The following is a 20,927-nucleotide window of genomic DNA, read 5'->3' as shown; positions in this document are numbered from 1 at the left end:
TGGTGTCGACAGGTGTAGAATTTAGTGCACTGAATGCGACTCAGGACCTAAGAAACTAACATGAATTAAATAATCAGTGCTCTAGAGTATGGTGAAGTAAGGCCTCTTTGATAAAAGATCCTTCTGTATGTCACTCAGTCATGGGTATCCATCAACACTTCACATCACAGCCTGTACGGTTGCTAGGTAACATAATTTTGTATCGCTCATTCGTTGGTGCAGATTTTAAAATAACTCTCAGAATAAGATATGTTTATGTCTAGATGAAACTTCACCGTTGCTCAGTGTAGTAGTAGCTGCACACAAAAATGTCATACCGCTCAAGCCCAGTGCAACAGAGAATTCCTCACCTCCGGTGCCCACTATACAGCAGACAATATCACACTAGAAACAGAAGGCTCTCCATGGGTGGTACCGAATGAGTTGGATCAGCCGTATGTCGCTTGGCTGACACTCAGAAATATACCAGGAGATAGAAGGCTTTATGTTTGCCATTCAGGACCAAGTTATTGTAGCTAGGAACTACGGAAAGTGCATACTGTGGGAACTGTCGGTAGAATCTGATCTCTGTCGCCGATGCACCATATCAACCGAGACAATACAACACATTACCTCTGGATGCCTAAAATTAGCAAACACGGACTACAGACACAAGCATGATCAAGTAACAAAAATATAAGGCAACAGCAAAGTCATCTCCATACAGGCTATGAAGGTAATGGCAGGGGTCGAAAGTAACGGCTTCCACTATCCGTAACCTCGGCACCTGATGGGGTAGAGTGGTTTATTTAATTTAATTTCCGTTTTTAACCGTGTTGTAGTTGTCTGCACATCACGTACAGTTTGCCGACGTTTCGAATACATTGCAGTATTCTTTATCAAGGCGACTGAAATATCCCTACTCGATCCGAGGTAATCAGTCTCCCAGGCAGAAATTTACACTACTAGAGTGGGCCTGTCCTTGGCCTTTTATATCCTACCCTTTGTGGCTGACGTAAGCCCTGGCTCTCTCGTGAGTATTCAGGAAGGTATGTGTCACAGCCAGGTAGTGGGTTTTGCCCGCGCTGTTATGTAATGGGGTTCCGACCCATGTGTTTATGTTGTGGTCTGTATGTCTTAAACTATAAATGATGGCTTACGATAATTCTTCACACCGTGGAAGTTTCACTTCTAGGGTAGAGTGGTTAGCTCTACGCCCGGCCACCTTTGCCCCCAGAAATTAACCTGGTAGGGCCTACTCACTTTTGGGGTAGGCTGAGTGAACCTGAGCACCGTGTGCAACTCCGGAGGTGGAAATCTCCTTTCTTAAATTTTTCGACTTCCTGACGGGAATCGAACCCACGCCCTTCCGGGTGAATCGAGCACGCCTTTACCGCCCCTCCCAGGCATCCCATAAGTAATAAAACAAAAACCATCAGAAATTGGCTCATCAGTACCAATTCACAAAGTGTACCAGGTGTATGCAGAAGTCTTTTCCGGTTTCACTGAGAGATGGCGCCAGCGAACAGTACGCAGCGTATGAATTTGGCACATAGGTCAGTTTGTTCGTCTCCCAGGCAGAAGTTGAGTCCGCCAAACATTAGCGTCTGTGTTGTATCCTTCAGTGATCATGTCGACCTTTGTCTCTGAAAAAAAAAAGAACAATTGCGGTACGCATTGCTTTTCTTATTTGATCATAAGGGAAAGGCTGTGGAAAGTCATCGTTTGCTGGTAGAAACATATGGCGAACGTGCTCCATCGATTAGAATATGTGAGTCACAGTTTGGACAGTTTGAACGTGGTGATTTCAATATGGAAGATAGATAGTGCGCGCTCTGGTAGACCACAAAAGTGCGAAGACGAGCAATTACACGCGAAACGTAAATGCACAACGCTATCGCCAACAAATAATTTATATCACGCATTGATAAAAAGACGACCGGAATGGGCCAAAAGACATGGCAAAGTGATTTTGTTACACGACAATGTGCTGTCTCACACAGGAAAACCAGTAAAAGACACCTTGAAATCGCTTGGATGAGACATCCTTCTGCACCCGCCTTACTACCCCGACCTGGCGCCATCTATTACCTCTTCACATCAATAGGGCACGCGTTCGCAGAGCAGCACCTCAGCGATTTCAAGGAAGTTGGAAAATGGCTCGATGAATGGTTTGCCGCAAAAGGCAAGCAGTCTTTATGGCATTGTATTCATAACTTACCTTAAAAATGGCCGAAGTGTGTAGAAGCCGATGGCCAATATTTTGAACAAACAAAAAGTTAATTTCCCCTTGAAAACTACGTGTTTTCTCTACCACAAAATCCGGCAAAACTTATGTATACACCTGGTAGAAATGCATAAAGACAAGGAAAATTAAGAGAGAGGGAAAAAACAGTTCATGGAAAGCGAGAGGAAATTACGAGGGAGAGGTCGGAATAAGCGTTTTGAGGTCACAACTAGACGATTCACGCAACATCTCATTGGAAGTACACACCAGGTCAATGCTTGAAAATGAGTACTTTTGACTGTATTGGGATAGAACTATCATCACTGGCAAGACGATACCACGTAATAGTCCTGACGTCGTGCTACTTGATAAGATAAAGGAACTTTCTACATCATATTCACTCAATCACGGCCTAGTCCGCATAAACTGCAGACAGCAAACAGAGAGTAAATATCTAAGAACACGGATTTGCCGGTGGAAATTTTATCTATGTGGAGAGCTAAGAAGGCTAGCACAGTGCCAATAAATCATAGCGTGCAATTATCTATTCCAAAGACATTGCATAACATTCACAAAATTCTCAGCCTGCATCCTTTCAGCTACATAGGACTTCGAACAGTATTCATTTTAGCCACCTTTCATATCGTACGAAACGTTTTTGGAGATGGAACATCCACTGCATGTATCCACCACATACATTATCAGCGGTGTTGTTAATAATGGGTATGTAATAATAATAATAATAATAATAAGAAGAAGAAGAAGAAGAAGAAGAAGAATCTTATGGCCTCAGCTACCGTGTGCAGACATTTCGATTTGACGCCATCTAGCTGTCTGCTCGTCAATTTCGACGTTCCGTTTTACTCTAGGCCCACTAGATGGCAGACAGAGTAAACCGGATCTCCCTTGGGCGTCTATGGCTGAGATTTAATGAATTTTGTCGGGTAAACACCAAATGTGTCACCAGAGATCTTTTACATGCCGACATCGTACGACATGGAGTATCGAATGGACTTTTTTTCCGCCCTTCAAAAAGCCGACTACCTCTGCCGGGTTTGAACCCGCTATCTTGGGATCCGGATGCCGACACTCTACCACGGAAATATATAGTAAATACCACCTTCTGCAAGTAATAAGTACTCCAACGGAAAATTAACGGAAAAAGTGGTCCGGGGAGAAGTAGGACATCGTGGACGTCAACGTGTGACAGTGGTTTGGGGTGGCAAAGCTTACTCTGTTCAGAATAGTTATGAACAAACAAAAAATCATGCTACTGGTCGCCAACGTTCTGCGAGAACATGGCCCATGAAGAAGAAATGTGTATATAATTATATACAGTGCCTCTTCCTTGCAACTGGTATCGGAGAGGTATTCAGTACCAACTATAATATGGTGAATAAACTAACATAATAATAATAATAATAATAATAATAATAATAATAATAATAATAATAATAATAATAATAATAATAATAATAATAATAATAATGAGAAGGTGGTAGTGTTTCACGTTGGTACCAACATCGAAAAGCAAGCTGGTATAAGTACCAACATAGTTGGGGAAGTGTGGGATCTGGTAAATAGAGCACCGGTGGAGTTTAAGGAAGCGGAGATTGTTATCAGCGGAATACTGTGTAGGAGGGATACTAACTGGAGGTTTATTGGGGATTTAAATGAGACTATATAGTGGGTATGTGAGAAACTGGGAGTGAGATTTCTAGATCCTAATGGGTGGTTAGGAGATAGGGATCTGCGCTCGGATGGCCTTCACATAAACCGCAGTGGTACGTATAAGTTAGGAAATCTGTTTGGAAGGGTTACAGGGACGTACATTCAGGGAAACGGAGTGGTCTAGGGATCGATGATAAGGGTACAGGGATCTGGAAGTCAGTTAGGAATGACATAAAAATGTTAGTGTTGAAATGTAGAAGTATTGTAAAGAAAGAAATATAACTTAATAGATATATATACTTGCCAGATATTCTGATAGGAGTTGAATCATGGCTGAGAAATGATGTAATGGATGCAGAAATATTCTCACGGAACTTGAGTGTGTACCGTAGAGATAGGATAGGAATGGTAGGAGGGGGAGTATTCATTCTTGTGAAAGAAGAATTTGTAACCTACGAAAAAGTTAAAGATGACAAACATAAAATTCTAAGTGTAATGCTCATTTCTAAAGATAACAGGCAACTTGATGTCTTTGGATTGTACAGAGCGGGAAAGGGTAGCGCTGACGCTGATTCAGAATTATTTGATAAGATAATCAGATATGTGGTAAACGACATGGAAAGGAATGTGATTGTAACGGGAGATCTGAATTTACCAAATGTCAACTGGGAAGGTAATGCGAGCGATAGGAAGCATAACCAACAAATGGCAAATAAGTTATTGTGGGAAGGGCAGCTGATTCAGAAAGTCATGGAACCAACTAGAGGGAAGAATATCCTGGACGTGGTGCTTGAAAAACCAGATGAGGTCTATAGAGAAACGGAAGTAATAGGTGGTATTAGTGATCATGAAGCTGTTTTTCGTAGTTAAAAATGAATCTGATAGGAAGGAAGGTCTTAAAAATAGGGCTATTAGGCAGTAACACATGGCTGATAAATCAGGCACAGGGAAGTTTAAAAAAAGTAACTATGATCAGTGGAAAATGGTAAATAAAAATGTAAACAAACCCTGGAATGGGTTTAAAGCAATTGTTGATGGATGTAAAAACAAGTTTGTAGCTTTAAATTTGGTAAGGAATGGTAAAGACCAACCTTATTGTAATAGAGAAATAAAAACACTAAGAAGAAGGTGCAGATTGAAAGAAATAGAGTTAGAAATGACTGTGGAAGTAAGGAGAAATTTAAGGAACTTACTAGGAAACTGAATCTAGCAAAGAAGTCAGCTAAGGATAACATGATGGCAAACATGATTGGCAGTCATACAAATTTTAGTGATAAATGGAAGGGTATGTATAGGTACTTTAAGGCAGAAACAGGTTCCAAGAAGGACATTCCGGGAATCATTATTGAACAAGGGGAGTGTGTACGTGAGAATCTTCAAAAGGTAGAAGTATTCAGTCAGCAGTATGTAAAGGTTGTTGGTTACAAGGATAACGTCCAGATAGATGAGGTGACTAACGCTAAGTATGGAAATTTACATATAATAACAATGACATTTACAATAAGATGCAAAAGAAGAAAACTGGAAAAGCGGTTGGAATTGATAAGATTTCTGGGGATATACTAAAGACAACGGGTTGGGACATAGTGCCGTATCTGAAGTTCTTATTTCATTATTGTTTGCATGAACGAGTTATATCGAATGAATGGAGAGTTGCTATAGCAGCCCCTGTGTATAAAGGAAAAGATGATAGACGTAAAGCTGAAAATTACAGGCCAGTAAGTTTGACATGCATTGCATGTAAACTTTGGGAAGGCATTCTTTCTGATTATATTAGACATGTTTGCGAAATTAATAACTGGTTCGATAGAAGACAGTTCAGGTTTAGGAAAGGTTATTCCACCGAAGCTCAGCATGTAGGATTCCAGCAGGTTATAGCAGATATCTTGGATTCAGGAGGTCAAATGGGCTGTATCACCATTGCCCTGTCTAAATCATTTGACACACCAGGCAAATGCTGGGGCTGTACCTTAATTACGGCCACGGCCGCTTCCTTCCCATTCCTAGCCATTTTCTGTCCCATCGTCACCGTAAGACCTATCTGTGTCAGTGCGGCGAAAAGCAACTTAGAAAAAAATTAGCATTTGATATGGTGGATCATGGGAGACTACTGGCAAAAATGAGTGCAATTGGACTAGACAAAAGAGTGACTGTATGTACCTTTATGTTGTCTTATATATAAATGATATGAGTAAAGAAGTGGAATCAGAAATAAGGCTTTTCGCAGATGATGTTATTCTGTATAGAGTAATAAATAACATACAAGATTGTGAGCAACTGCAAAATGACCTGGATAATATTGTAAAATGGATAGCAGGCAACGGTATGATGATAAACGGGGTTAAAAGTCAGTTTGTGAGTTTCACAAATAGGAAATGTCCTCTCAGTTTTAAATACTGCGTTGAAGGAGTGAAAGTTCCTTTTGGAGACCATTGTAAGTATCTAGGTGTTAATATAAGGAAAGATATTCGTTTGGGTAATCACATAAATGGGATTGTAAACAAAGGGTACAGATCTCTGCACATGGTTATGAGGGTGTTTAGGGGTTGTAGTGAAGATGTAAAGGGGAGGGCATACAATTCTCTGGTAAGACCCCAACTAGGTAGTAGCTTTACGTCGCACCGACACAGATAGGTCTTATGTGGACGATGGGATAGGAAAGGGCTAGTAGTTGGAAGGAAGCGGCCGTGGCCTTAATTAAGGTACAGCCCCAGCATTTGCCTGGTGTGAAAATGGAACACCACGGAAAATCACCTTCAGAAGACCCCAACTAGAGTATGGTACACTCACCAGGATTAATTGATTCAAAATTGGAAAAAATCCAAAGGAAAGCATCTCGATTTGTTCTGGATGATTTCCGACAAAAGAGTAGCGTTACAAAAATGTTGCAAAGTTTGGGCTGGGAAGACTTGAGAGAAAGAAGACAAGCTGCTCGTCTAAGTGGTATGTTAGAATTCAAGGGGACAAATTGGGGCAAATATTCGTTTATAGGAAGGGGATTTAGGGATTGGAACAACTTACCAAGGGAGATATTCAATAAATATCAAATTTCTTTTAAATCCTTTAAGAAAATGCTAGGAAAGCAACAGATAGGGAATCTGCCACCTGGGCGACTGCCCTAAATGTAGATCAGTATCTATTGACTGAATAAAAATATAATATTGATAAAAATAACCTAGCCTACTGACACTATCAACCAAAGCGTATCCTAAATCATCTTCGGCCGATCTTCCCTCGCTCTGGTGGAGTCATGTGTACACATGTGGATTTGGCACTGTTTTACAGGTGAATGCCCTTTCTGACGACAACCCTTATTCGGAGGATGTATTCAGTATAGCGTGTATCAGTGGTGACTGGTCGTGTGACGTATTATGTGAATATGAAGATGAGTGTGTTAGGACGAACGCAAACAATCCAGCCTCCGAGCCAATAGAATTAACCAGTCGCGATTAAAATCCCCGACCCGGCAAGGAATCGAAACCGGGTTCCTCTGAACTGAATTACATTACGGTGACAATTCAGCCATAGATTCAGACGCTAAAAGAATAGGAATAGATTTACTCGTTAAAAGAATATTAAGATTCGGACCCCTAGAAGACACTGAAATATCTTCTGCAATATATAAATGTATGACGAAAAGGAAAGTTAAGAAAAGACCATTTTTTGCAAGAGAGAGAATTACGAAGAGGAGGAAGGAGGAAGGAGTAAACGTTTTAAGGTTACAACTAGACGAATCATTCATTTTTTCTCATATTTCATCGCAGACACGTGTAAGAGCTAAGTTAATATTAGACGTGCCTCTGTCGTCCACGGGCAGGAGATTCCATTGTCAGGCTGAGGTTACGCTGAATTATTTAGCACAGGTTGTGGTTCCGCGTACGGGAAGGGATGAACTGAAGGTGCTACAGATTCACATATTTTTCATACGGTCTGCGGAAAGGGGCTTAGGCGATCGCCTAAGCTACTCGATACATTTTCACAATACTGTGTAAAAAGCAAAGAATTTGATGCATGCGGGGATTTTGGAAATATCTGACTGTCAAGGGCTTCATCGTTCTATTGTGAAGTGAAATATCAGTAGTATTTCTTTCTTTCTAAATCCGTTTACCCGCCAGGATGGGTTTTTCTTTCGGACTCAGCGAGGGACTACCGCCTCAAGGGCAATGTCCTGGACCGTAAGACTTTGGATCGGGGAATACAACTCTGGAGAAGGATCAATACCACGCCCAGGTGGCCTCACCTTTTATACTGAACAGGGTTCCTTGTGGAAGGATGGGAATATTGAAAGGGATAGACAAGGAAGAGGGAAGGAAGCGGCCGTGGCCTGAAGTTAGATACCATCCCGGCATTTGATATACTAACAATTTGTTGGTTTTTTTGATCCACCTTTTCAATACAAATTATAATCATATTAGTTACATGTAATCCCGGCATTTGTCTGGAGGAGAAGTAGGAAACCGCAAAAATCACTTTGGGGATGGCTGAGGAAGGAATAGAACCCCCTCCCTCTACTCAGTTGACCTCCCGAGGCTGAATTTCAACCGTCATACAACTTTTCAAATTTAGTGGCAGTGCCGTGAATCGAACCTGGGACTCCGGGCGTGGCAACTAATCACACTAACCACCGCACCACAGAGGCGGATATCAATAGTATTACTATACATATTCGGGGTCCAAGAAACACAGATCTACAGCGAAGTACTGCAAGTTATAAGTGCTACAATATCCAAGGCTATACTGAAATGTATTTCTACACTGTGCACGGTGCAGAGAGTGACTGACGTCATTAGGCACTTGCGTTCAATGGTTTATAGTTGCGAGATCGAATCCTGGTGCAATTGTTTGCCATTTAAATTTTTTGAATCCAAGAGACCCGCGTAAGTAGATTTACTAGAAACTATTAAATGAAAGTGTCCCTTTCCACACATTATTATTATTATTATTATTATTATTATTATTATTATTATTATTATTATTTGTGGCGCTTTTTCATGCCTAGACTGAGAGACTGACTTGGACTGTTGATTGGCATAGTATTATATTCCCCTCTGAATTTTCTACGACCGGCGGTTCACCCGAAGTTGCATTTTCTCCCCTTCTGAACGAGTATACCTCACAGCCTGCTCACGGAATTCACGGGTAGTCTGCTTGGTATCATCGAAGGGTAATGTAATCATGATACACAGAAAGTCAGTTATTTGGCCCCAGAACATTTGCCTACTCCTCAAAATTTGCTATTAGGAAGTACCAGGTCAGCTTCCGTGGCTCAGGCAGCAGCGCGCTGGTACCTTATCGCTGGATTCCGAGGTTCAAATCCCGGTCACTCGATATGCGATTTGTGCTGGACAAAGAGGAAGCAGGACAGGTTTTTCTCCGGGTACTTCTGTTTTCCCTGTCACCGTTTATTCCAGCAACGCACTTCAGTATCATCCGTCAGTCATTAATCACTGCGACAGGCTTCGGCAGCCGACACAATTCCTTTCCTCGCTGCTAGTTACAGACTTTATATTTCCATGTCTGACCCGTTCATATGTCTGGAAACAGGCTGTGGATGTATTATGTTATAGTACCGAGTCGTGGGAACGCCTTTGCTGAATGGTCAGCGTTGAAACCTTCGGTTCAGAGGGTCCCGGATTCGATTCCCGGTCGGGTCGGTGATTTTTATCGCATCTGATTAATTCTCATGGTTCTAGGGCAAACACAAACACCAATTCCTTCTCCAGACAGCACACCAAACTACCAACCACCACAGAACACGCATTTATGATTACATCCCTCCATATAGGGTTGGCGTCAGGAAGGACAACCTGTCGTAAAAGAGGGCTAAATTCACATCTGCGACACAGCTTGCACCCGCAACCCCATAGGTGTGTGAAAAGTGGTAGACGAAGAAGTGTAGGAACTTAGTATGAGGTCGGGGGAAGGGGATGGGTTCATCGGTCATGTAGCATGCACGATAGTTATTAATATATATTATTTTCTGGCAACCTTATAATGAAATTCAATTTTGGAAATGTAGTGCAGAATATTACACATGTTAAAACTATAAAGTATTTATTTTCATTGCTTCTCTTTATTTTCATACCTTTTTGGCAGTAGTTTAAAGTCTCACCAACACACCTAAGGTTTTCGTCTACGTATGGATGGGAAAGCGATAGGACTGGGATGGTAGTGTCCCTGTTCTTAATTAAAGTACAGCCCCAGTGTTTGCCTGGTGCGAAAATTGAAAACTACGGAAAACATCTTAACGGCTACCGACGGTGGAATTCGAAGCCATCATCTCCCGAACACAGGCTCAGAGCTACGCGACACATACTGCCAGCTCACTCGGTTTTCTTACAATTACCGGGCGAGTTGGCCGTGCGCGTAGAGGCGCACGGCTGTGAGCTTGCATCCGGGAGATCGTGGGTTCGAGCCCCACTGTCGGCAGCCCTGAAGATGGTTTTCCGTGGTTTCCCATTTTCACACCAGGCAAATGCTGGGGCTGTACCTTAATTAAGGCCACGGCCGCTTCCTTCCAACTCCTAGGCCTTTCCCATCCAATCGTCGCCATAAGACCTATTTGTGTCGGTGCGACGTAAAGCAAAAAAAAAAAATCTTACAATTGTACATTGTTAAGAGTTGCTTAGAAAATGTAGTTTGAAATTAACCTCGATTTAACACAATCAGGTTGACTAATTTTATCTTTACTATCCTTGCAAATATTGTCAAGGTTTTACTTTGAGTGTTCAATTTGGGATCAACAGTTGTTTTGTGGAGTATCTGATTAGCCTCATAAAAGTTGACATGTAAGTAAATTATTCTCAACCCCTGTGGGTGGGAGACGCAGACTAAGTACACACCCACGGTACCCCCTGCCTGTCGTAAGAGGTAACTAAAAGGGGGTGACAAAGGGATGATTAAATTAGAACCGAGACTACGTGTGATTAATACCACCGCCCCTCTGTCGGTAGCCCTGAAGATGGTTTTCCAGGCAAATGCTGGGGATGTACCTTAATTAAAGCTACGGCCGCTTCTTTCCACTTCCTAGACCTTTCCTATCCCATCGTCGCCATAAGACAGATCTGTGTTGGTGCGACGTTAAGCAAAATTGCAAAAAAAATTAATACCATTACGTGAGCAACACCATAGGTCGACGATACTTGCAATCAATACCACGTTGCGAGGAAAACCACGGGCCTGCGTAAAATACGAGCAGCACCATTATGTGAGGAACACTACGGGTCTAGGTGTTACCTGTGGCAAGTATCATCGCGTGCATTCCACCGGTTTGTTCTACTGTGTTCAGAATAGATCTGCGTCACCTATGAGTAGTACCACTATATGATGAACACCATGGGCCTACGTTGCCCGTGACAAGTTCCACTACGTGAGGACCACCATTGGTCTGAGTTGCTTGTAAGTGGTACCCTTACGTGAGTGACGCTATGGGTTTGGGGTGCCTGCGAGTGGTGCCATTTTGTGTGGCATACCATGGGTCTACATTACCTGTGCTTAGTAACGCTGTAGGAGGGGCTGCCTGGCCGAGGCGGTAAAGCCATGCTCTTTTCGCCCGGAACGACGTGGGTTCGAATCCCCGTCAGGAAGTCGTAAAATTTAAGAAACGAGATTCCCACTTCCGGAGGTGCACAAGGCCCTGAGGTTCACTCTATCCCATCAAGTGCCATGGTTACTGATAGTTGGTTACTGATAGTAGAAACCTTTATCTTCCACCGCTCCAAGGGCCTGTACGGAGATGACTTTACTTTGCTTTAGTACTGCTAGAGAAGGAATACCATGGTTCTAGGTTACCAGTGATTAGTACCACTATGAGGGGCCGGTGACGTTGATTGTGAACCCCTTTAGATAATAAGCATCATCCCAGTAATTAAGGTATTGTGAATTGGATCCGCTCCTTTAAACAACAAACATCATTATTACCATCATCATATTATTCTCATCATTTCATATGATTGTAAATTGCTAAGAGTTTACCTGATAAGAGTATGTTGGGATTACTCCCCCAGTGCAAAAGGGATAGCTGGATAAAGTGCCTTTTTTTAAATTTAAATTTTTGATTTGTCTTCCTTGTACACAATTTGGTGCTCCTCTGTTGTGAAGTGAAATTTCAATAGTATAACTATACAAATTCACTATATATTATTACGCAATCAGACTGAGCAAACGTAAAATACAATTTCAGTAAGAAATATTTAAGGTTATCATAGACCAACATTACTGGAAAGCATACCTAGGGGTATGAAAAGTTAGACTCAGAAATAAAAATATTCTTTCGTATTCCAGATTAAAATATATGCAAGCATTGCGGTGCGCACATGAAAACACATGAAAGAGCTTTTGTAAGCAAGTAGATTCTTAAATTATCAGACAACCAAGCAGTACATATGACTCTACTGAGCATCGAAGTAACTTCGAAGGTGGTAGAAGAACGCTTCAGTGCACTGTCGAACCTTGGAGAACACGACGATTTAATTCTATTGTGGGTCTAGGGTCACACAGGCAATGGGTGAAATGAAAAAATGCTGACGAACTTACTCGACAAGTATCAATATCATGTTTACTAAGGCCAGAACCAGGTCTGCGAATACCTAATTCCCTCATTAGAGACGAATAGGAATGAACACCTCAAAAATGGAAAAGACCTACTGGTATAATAGACCTAATATTAATAATAATCAGAATATAAATAATAATAAATTGCTTTACGTCCCACTAACTACTTTTGCGATTTTCAGAGACGCCGAGGTGTCGTAATTTAGTCCCGCAGGAGTTCTTTTACGTGCCAGTAAATCTGCCGACAAGAGGTTGATGTATTTGAGCACCTTCAAATACCACCGGACTAGGCCTAGGTCGAACCTGTCAAGTTGCAGTCAGAAGGTCAGCGCCTCAACCGTGTGAGCCATTCAGTCTGGCGAATTGAAGTACTGAGTTACAAGAAATACTGTCAAGCCCGTGTCTTCGTGATGCACACACAAACACCCAGAAATACAAAAAATTAACCGAGCAAATTTTCTTTTGTATATCTCATCCGAGGTAAAAACGAAGTATGGGTCAAATATCTGGAAGGAGCTCGCAGCTGTGAGCTTGCATCCAGGAGATAGTGGTTTCAACCCCATTGTCGGTAGCCCTGAATATGGTTTTCCGTGGTTTCCCATTTTACACCAGGCAAATGCTGGCCTGTACCTCAATTAAGGCCACGACTGCCTCTTTCCCACTCGTAGGCCTGTCCTGTCCCATCGTCACCAAAAGACCTGTGTCGGCGCGACGTAAAGGAAATTGTGAGAAAGAAAATATCTGGCAGTTAACAAAGTTGAAATTTTATTCATAATACAGGTACTCAACAATATAATTATGATAATTGATCTTCATGAAAAGTGACTTACAAAGTTATTCCCTTCTTCTTCTTTTCCTACCACTTTTCCCACACCTGTGGGGTCACGGGTGCGAACTCTTTGGCACATGTGGATTTGGCCTTGTTTTACGGTCGGATGCCCTTCCTAACGCCAAACCTATATGGAGGGATGTAATCACTATTGCGTGTTTCTCTGGTGTTTGCTAGTGTAGTGCCTTCTGTGAATATGAAGAGGAAATTGTTGGGACAAACACAAACACCCAGTCCCCGAACCAGAAGAATTAATCAGAGGTGATTAAACCCGGGACCCTATGAACTTAAGGCCTCAACGCTGACCATTCAGCCAATGAGTCGGACTTATAAAGTTATTGTCTATTTTTTATAAATTGCTTTACTTGGCACCGATACATGTAGGTCTTATGGTGACGATGGGACAGGAAAGGCCTACGAGTGGGAATGAAGCGGATGTGGCCTTAATTAAAGTGCAGCCTAGCATTTTCCTGGTGTAAAAATGGGAAACCACGGGAAACTATCTCCAGGGCTGCTGACAGTGGGGTTGGAACCCACTAACTCCGGAATGCAAAGATATTCTAGACAGCCTTTAAAACATCTCAAGGAAAATACTTACCACGAAGCACATGGAAGTTGGTGTATTAGTTCTTTGTCGGAACACAGTACTCCTCTCTTTTTCCCCCATTCGGCCTATACTTAAAATGCAAGAGAGCAAGTGGGCAGTGCGTCACTTTAGCAGTCTGTGTAGCGGAAAGCTTTAGCGAACGGTACGGTACATGCTTGATTTAATTTACAACTAAAGGAAACAGACGGACAAAAGTTAGCTCTGTCGAAGAGCAATGTTGTCATTTTCATAAAAATATTAGTTTAATTGAAAACGTGTAATTAGACTCTCGTAGTGAAATAAAGCAACGGAAACAAGGACGAACAATAATTCAATTATATCCCAAATCAAGCTTACAATTTAATTATAGAATAACATTTAAAATAACTGTTATTCAATTTGCAGATGAAATTAATCAGAGCTGCTCTAGAACTGGAACTCGATGAATTATTTTTAATGCTCTTTAACATTTGCATAGAGAAGCAATTAGTGTCTCTCCCTCCCCTCAAAGCATGATGACAATAAAAGGAATGAAGTGTTTTGCTTGTTATTTAACTGCCTCTGGTCATCGGGAACGACTGGTTTATTTAGGTATGCATGCATGTGCCACGTATATATACAACGAGGTATTAATAATAACGGGAATATATTACCTTAAGTGAATGAGATTTAATGATGTAGTGTCAAATATTATCTTCCTTTCTTCCTGTTGAAGCTTCAACGATCTGTCAAACTGAATACCTTTCTTTCTTTCTTTTTTTTTTTCAATTCATTTCATGATCCGTTTAACTTTCAGAGTTGGCATTTTTCACCCGGGACTCAGTGATATATCCCACCTCTACCGCCTCAAGGGCAGTCTTCCGGAGTGTGAGACTTTAAATCTGGGATAAACTGGGGAGAAGGACCAGTACCTCGCCAAGGTTGCCTCACCTGCTATGCTTAACAGGAGCCTTGCGGGCGATGGGATTATTGGAGGGGATAGACAAGGAGGGGGAAAGGGGAAGTAAGCGGCTGTAGGCTTAAGTTAGGTACCGTCCCGGAGAAGACGTGGGGAACCACGGAAAACCACTTCTAGAATGGCTAAGATGGGAATAGAACTCCCCTCTACTCAGTAAATCTCCCAAAGCTGAGTGCACCCCAGTTTCAGTCCTCGTGACACTTTTCAAACTTCGTGGTAGAGCCCGGAATTGAACCCGGGCCTCCCGACGTGTCAGCTAATTACACTAACCACTACACTACCGAGATGGGTCAAAATCCCAGGCACGGCTGCTAAAATATTTCAAGAAAATTCACGAGTCTATATAAACTTAAAATGTCTGAAGAATGTGAGTTTAGAAGAAGGTTACATTAAGAACAGAAATTCATGGTTTCAATTAATTCATAAAATCATCTTTTAAGACACAACATTCACAAGTACAATGCTGGTTGTAACGATATCTACTTTAAGGGGAAACGTAACGTGATAACCATCCTCTTTTAACTCTAAGTAGTCCGGCTTCATGGCTAAATGGTTACCGTGCTGGTCTTTAGTCCAGGGGTCCGGGTTTGATCGGTAATTTTAACTTTTATTGGTTAATTCCTCTGGCTCGGGTCTGGATGTTTGTGTTGCCCCATTCTCGCAGACATGGAGGTCGCCTGCAAGTCGTCGAATCGGAAGAGCTGCGTCAGGACTCTCCGGAGGCCACACGCCATAAATAACACTAATTAGAATGTGAAAAACAACTAATTTTTCGAAGAATGAAGATACTGACAGAAAAAGGCATAGACCAGTGTAAGGAATGAAAATGAATCTTAAACCTAAGAGAAATCAGATAGGAAATGTAAATATCTCGGCACAAGTACATGGAAGCTATGCGAAGTTCAGCTAGGAACGTCGTGTTCAGCACACTACGCCCTCAGGTGGTCCCTTTGGGAATACCGCCTCTCAAGACAGGCAGGGAAAACTGTGTAAGTGGTGGGTTTCTTCTTATCAGTGGTTTAACATCGCGCTAACACATCAAATGGTTTCGGCGACGGAGGATATGAAAAGGTTGGGATGGGAAAGGTAGCGACTGTCGCCTTAATTAAGGTACAGCCCCAACATTTACCTTGTGTAAAAATGGGAAACTACGGAAAACCATCTACAGGACTGCCAACAGTGGGATTCGAACCCACTATCTCCCGAATGCAAGCTCACAGCTGTGTGACCCCAGCAGCGCAGTCGCTTGCTCAGTTGGATTTGTTCTCTTCCGGGTGGTAATAGGCGAGGCCCACGTTTAGGAATGAGAAAAGCAGTACAGAAATGTTGCGGAAAGTGAAATGTTACCTGAAGTAGCAGTAAGGACAGGTCCTTCCTTCATACTTGCCAGAGACCCACTAACCCGGGCAAGAAGTACTTTTACTTATACAAAAGAATATCGAGACTAAATCTGTGAAATGTGACCACGTTCTATGTAGCTATCGTTCGGCTGTGATCAAGATAAGCTTGATACTGTCTCCGATAGAGCTCGCGTCATGTATGGTTACAGGGCTCCCACATTAAGTGAAAACCGTGTAGTTAACGCTTCGTTTGGCCATCTTTGCCCCAAGAAATTATTCTAAATGAACCAATAGCCATTCACCCTTTCCAGGAAACAAGTCTCATCTCCGTATTTCCCTATATCTCAAAGTAATATAGATCACCTTTCAACAAAATTGTGCGTAATAACCACGGTCGAACACAAAGATTTTATTTTACAACTGGCTTTACCTCGCACCGACACAGATATGTCTTACGGCGACAATGGGACAGGAAAGGTTTAGGAGTAGGAAGGAATTGGCCGTCCCCTCAATTAAGGTACAGCCCCAGCATTTGCCTGGTGTAAATATAGTAAACCACGGAAAACAATCTTCAGGGATGCCGACAGTGGAGTTTGAACCCAATACACCCGAAAGCAAGCTCATAGCTGCGTGCCCCTTACCCCATGGCCAACTCGCTCGGTAAGACAAAAATTTAATTTACAACTACATACAGAAGTACACAAAAGTGTTTTGGCAAAGCCATTTTTATACATGCTTTTAGTCCGAGCTGTTTTGACTTCTGTATAATGTATACTATAAACAGCGCAGAATGTATCTAATATTGCCAGCAAACGAGAAGTTCTAGGACTAGTATGTTGAATATTAAATTATAACGTATATTCTGTATATTAGAAGCTCAAAAGTGCTTTGGCATTAGGATCTTTAACTGTTCTGCATAAATAACACAAAAGTAAGCCCTATATTTTGCCTTCAACCCTTAACATTTGGTTTCATGACCCTTTGCGTTTATTACGACTCCACATCTTGCAGGCATGCTTTAAATAAGGCGTCGTATCTTATTCTTAGGAATTCCATTTACATCGCTAAGTGTCTGCTGGTTCATATCGTTGTTTTAACAGTTTCAGGGTTCTACGTGTATTCTATCAAGTTCAAATCCAGACTTGACGTGTCCATTGTTAAGACGTTGACATCTTTCCACTGAAGGTACTTTTGCACACGTTTAGAATGATGTTTCGGGTCGTTATCGTGCTGAAAAATATATTGGCTTAGCATGTGTCGTCTAGCATAAGGCAACATTTTCTTGTCGAATATATCCCTATAGCTAAGATCATCCATGATACACTCTGCATGCATTAACGTACCTACACTTTTAGCGCAGAAGTATTCCCATAATACGTTGATTAATAAGTGTGATTTGACAGAATCTGGTGATGTTATATCAAGAACGAAACTTGACATTCAGTTTTAAAAAGCTGATATCTCTATCAGGTATAATCTGTTATTAAATGTTTTCCTTTTCAGACATTTTCCAGTTTTATTAATCCTGCATTGGTTTGGACAGACTGCGAAACTTCACATTTATTGATGAAATAATAAATATTCACACACGCGACCGTTACGATTTTATTTATATAGTTAAAAATGTATAGACGTAGACTTGTTATGGCTAATCGTAGATTTTAATTAGCGTATGACCATGCGACGCAACAATTCAATAACTGAAACGGCCCTTCATCTTGACAAAGGATGGGCGCCGACTACGAGGTAGACCGTCGGAGCGGTGGATTGACAACATAACGGAAGTTATACGTGCCGTGCACTTACCTCAAACTTCAAGACGTCCTAGACAGGACCAAATGGTGAGAATATAGCCAAATAACGGACCCCATTTCATGGGAAAAACGCCAGGAAAAAGACCAAATATTTTATGTAAATTATCTCTACAGTATTCATGATTTCTAAGAATTAATACAAAACTAGATATTATATACATATGACACTTATAAATGACAGATATAAATATCGTGTCATTACCCACTTTCTCTAAAAATATCATGCCATGACAAACTCTGGTACACAATTTGTGTCGTGAGAGGTCACGGACGAGGTTCTCAATGTTGCAGTCACGCTAGGGACCCGTTAGATCCTGAAGGCGAGGTTCCATCAAACTCTTAAAGCCTGGTAATGGCACCACTCCTTTATCGGATATGTAACATTTATCTACACTGACATCTGTTTTGTCATGCCTCGCTACAATACTTACTTTCCTATTTGCAAAGGAAATTAGAGTATATATAGGGTTCTTCAGGAGTGACATAACAAAAAGGAGAAATGACACACACTCGCTACAGGGAAAAGAATGTTTTCTAGCATGCTTGCACCAGCGAACTACTTACAAGATAGGTGCGTAAATTATACACTTACTGTTCGGGGAAAATAGTTTAATTCAAAATATGCAACTTTTCAGCACATATAATTTAAGGTTTCAGCGCTGTAAATTTACAATCAAGAAAACTATTTTTTACATATTGATTGCATGGAATTGGATAATTCAAATAAATAACGTAATATTGTATTTTATTACTAGCTGATGTACCCGTGATCCGCTACGGAATTCTGCATTGTATACAAAACTCCAGACGAAGTAGTCTACATATTAGAAGTAAGATTTTACTAAATTTCATGGATGTTAGAGTTAGACGAGAAACACGGCAGAATGTTCGCCATACGTCGTTTTTCACGTGGGAAGTTTGCCTACTGTCAGTCACAATCGAGTTGTGCAGTTTTCATTATAATGGCAGACGCTCACTCTCCACCTGCCTTTATTTTTTAAGTTGCTTTACGTCGCACCGATACAGATAGATCTTACGGTGATGATGGGATAAGAAAGGGCAAGGATTGGGAAGGAAACGGCCGTGGCCATAATTAAGGTACAGCCCCAGCATTTTCCTGGTGTAAAAATTGCAAACCACGGAAAACCATCTTCAGGGCTGCCGGCAGTGGGGTTCGAGCCCACTATCTCCCGAATACTGAATACTGGCCTCACTTAAGCGACTCCAGCTATCGAGATCGGTGACCTGTCTTTCAATCCTCAGGAATATTGTATAATAACTTCGAGAATGTTAAGAATCAAGGTCTGTGACTGAGCGAGAGGTCAAACGGGCTTTGTTGTTTCATATTAGTGCACTGTCTTGCGCCAAAACTCAACGCCGTGATGGTTGACCAACTGTGTTTCTGTTTTTGTTTCGACTTTTGTGTCAATTATCTATTCTTTGCCAATCAGAGAAATTTAAAATATGATATACTCGCACGCGGCGCTTGTGTACAGACCTCACATTGAAGCGGAGTCAGTTGTACATGGTTTGTACATTTTTAGTCTTCGTCTTCTTCTTAATCTGTTTACCCTCCAGGGTCGGTTTTTCCCTCGGACTCAGCGAGGGATCTCACCTCTACCGGCTCAAGGGCAGTGTCCTGGAGCTTCAGACTCTGGGTTGGGGGATACCACTGGGGAGAATGACCAGTACTTCGCCCAGGCTGCCTCACCTGCTATGCTGAACTGGGGTCTTGTGGAGGGATGGGAAGATTGGATGGGACAGGCAAGGAAGAGGGAAGGAAGCGGCTGTGGCCTTAACTTAGGTACCATCCAGGCATTTGCCTGGAGGTGAAGTGGGAAACCAAGGAAAACTACTTCTAGGATGGTTGAGGTGGGAATCGAACCCACCTCTACTCAGTTGACCTCCCGAGGCTGAGTGGACCGCGTTCCAGCCCTCGTACCACTTTTTAAATTTCGTGGCAGAGCCGGTAATCGAACCCGGATCTGTGGGAGTGGCAGCTAATCATACTAACCACTGCAGCACAGAGGCAGACTTGTACTTTTTTAGAACGGAATGCAAATAAGAGGCGAGGTGAGGGCGTGAATAGGCGCCATAAAACATATACGAATGTGCGTAACTGATTTCGATTTAAATAATGGAGCTTCCGTCGTTTTGTGGCTTATTTTATTCGTTCTAAGTACGGAAATCACACCCTAAGCCTCAAAAGCATACACTAAATCACAGTAAGCAAATTGCTGTGTTCCAGTATTCGTTAAGACCAACCGCTTAGGCAGTGAGTTCACCTTTAAGGTCAGTAACGTACGTTTTCCTCTTTCTCGAATACTGTTTGAATTACGAAGAAACAGTATAAACATTTTCTAGTAAATACAATTTTTATGTGCACTCGCTGACTCCATTATTTAATTGCACTTAAAGTTTTAGGTAAGGTATTAGTTTTTAAGGGTCCCCGACGTACATTTTCCTGTGATTTGATTCACAATGTATTTCCCTGCACGTTCCCCTTAAGATACAGTGTGATAGTAAGTGATCCATATGCTAACCAAAGGACCCAGCTGTACGCTTGCCAAGTTTGAGCACAGTCCGTCAAGTAGTTTCTCTATGAAGGAAACCAAGAAAAGGAGACCAAGGATAAAGTATGCACAGAAACACAGTAACACTATTAGAGATACGAAGAAAATTCATATAAATATTTTTTTCTGATGTGCTCCATTATTAAACATGACTAATCGTTTCGGCAGCGTATTCGATCTTAAGAGTCTCAGGCGTATGTTTTTCTCTGAATTGCTTCACATTTCTTTTCGCTACATGATCCACTTAAGAGGTAGCGCAATAATAAGTAGCCTATATATTAATAACAATGATGTTATTGGCTTTAAGTCCCACTAACTACTCTTTTCGGTTTTCGGAGACGCCGACGTGCAGGAATTTAGTCCTTCAGGAGTTCTTTTACGTGCCGGTAAATATACC

This window comes from Anabrus simplex, chromosome 3, assembly GCF_040414725.1.
Source record: "Anabrus simplex isolate iqAnaSimp1 chromosome 3, ASM4041472v1, whole genome shotgun sequence".
Lineage (NCBI taxonomy): Eukaryota > Metazoa > Arthropoda > Insecta > Orthoptera > Tettigoniidae > Anabrus > Anabrus simplex.
Note: the sequence above shows the minus strand (reverse complement) of the source record.